This window comes from Dermacentor silvarum, chromosome 9, assembly GCF_013339745.2.
Source record: "Dermacentor silvarum isolate Dsil-2018 chromosome 9, BIME_Dsil_1.4, whole genome shotgun sequence".
Taxonomy (NCBI): Eukaryota; Metazoa; Arthropoda; class Arachnida; order Ixodida; family Ixodidae; genus Dermacentor; species Dermacentor silvarum.
In genome coordinates this window covers 151,054,392-151,056,465 of record NC_051162.1, presented here as the reverse complement: position 1 = coordinate 151,056,465, position 2,074 = coordinate 151,054,392, and positions in this window count along the sequence as shown.

The window sequence follows — 2,074 nt, the reverse complement described above, 5'->3', positions numbered from 1 at the left end:
TTCGTAATTGCCTTCCGGATGCCATTGCATTCATTAGTGATTCATGAACGTTAATATGAAAATTGCGCTTTCTGTTAATGTACCGTGACGAAATTTTTCTTTTTTCTTCCTTTCGCACTTATTTTTGTTTGTTTCTTTTTATATACGCATCTCGCATTATCTTATTTTGTTTTCAAGTGCTGTTAACATTGTAGTATGGTCGTAGTGCTGTATTTTGCTTCATTATTTCAATACTCCTTCGTAAATAGTTTTTTATGCTACTCTGTTTCTGCAATTCCTTGGTCGTTTTTCATGTTTTGTTTCTCCCTTACTGAATGGTTCATGTAGGAGCCTGTAAGGTACGACGAATAAATAAATAAAAAACCTTACGTTGCTGATATGCGCCCCATTGATCCTCGCTCCTAATCCTCTAGTCTAAGAACCTGAACCCTTCTTTTAGTCATGCTGTGAATTGCATTGTAGATTGCGTATCCTTGACTAACAAACTTTTTCGATCATAACTTTTCTCCTTTGCCTGTGAATAATGAAGGTAGCTTTGGTATCTTTATGCATACTTGCTAACAAGTTTACGTATCTTCTTGCACTTGTGTATAGACAATGCCTCTGTGAGTGCCAGTATTCTTTCTGAATCTAACGCATTTTCGTATAATATGAACGAAGTGCCTGAAGCTATGCCAGACTTAAGCGCGCACAGTCCAGTTTGTCGATTTAACTATGTGGCGGAATGGCTGATCTATAAGGAGAACGCTATTCCGGAACCGCATTCCGCGAAGATTCAAACTACATTCAGAACATACTGCCGCAAATACTTGCAGAGTTGGTTATTGTACACGCATACCTTCTCGTCATGAGATGTGCGAGCGGAATGCGGAATGCGGCAACACGACTGGATTTCCACCAATCGCTTAATGAGCCTGGTAGCGACGCGTAATTGCAGGGTTGCTCTATTTGATATAAGCACAGCTTGTAGTATCGCGTCGAGGGGCACCGAATGAAATGCACTTTTCTTGCGGTCAAAGCGTCCATCAACGTTATGGAAGCAGATGCTGCAGTTTTTACAGCCATGCCGAGCACACCGTTCGACGCTGGCTTCGTATCAAACAGGCACGCTGCACTGCAACACAAGCGCAATAAGCACTGACACGGGGCAACATGTATTTAGCTGTTCAGTGTGTTTATTTCCGCCGTACACTAACGTAAAACACACAAAAATATACGATAAACGTTAGCCGTACTTCCATAAAAACACTGCCGGATCCGTCGAACGTACCTGTAGAGAAAGTTGATGGCACACATCGGATGTACCTTTAGCCATGGCCTAATATGAAGGCCAATGGAATAGTTTGTTGGTACTCCTGAAATTTCACAATTTCTTTATTGCTGACATGGATGCGATCCAATGTTTATTACCTCGTCCTGAAAGCCAGCCTGCTGTCTCAATTGACTGTAGTGAAGTGTTGCCCTGACACTATTGAAAAGTTTCTTAGTGAATAATTCATACACTACGGGAAGCAAGCTAACGGGTCTGTAATTATTCAATTTTTTTACGTCCCCCTTAAGGATTAGAACGATGTTGGCATTCTTACAACTCTTTGGTACTCTTGAAGACTAGAGGAATTGCTTGCAAAGGGCCACGAGCTTTTCCCATCCACCGTACTCGCTCACGCGCATAACCAACAGCACATTGCAGTGAAAGTTATACCTTCGTACTTTAGACATAAGAGAATGATCGCCTTCTCCGTAAAGTTCGCATTATGGTCACGTAATTCTCAAGCGTCTTCGTATGTACGCTCAAAGTACAGCTCATAAATCTTCAAATGGTTTTTTACTGCATTCTATTTGACGACTAAAGGAAAATAAAGAAAACGTAAACATTCAGACCAGGAATACGGGCGTCTGTTGTTGAGCTGTGATCCTAGCATTTAGGGGAACCCGTAAGTTCCGATGAAGATTCAGCAGCACTTCCAAAGAAAGGTAACCGGTGGCTACTATATTATATTTTATTACGCAAAATAACCCCAACAGATTACGTGCAAAAACATATTCGCAAATGATTGCCACTGTTACGGGCGAA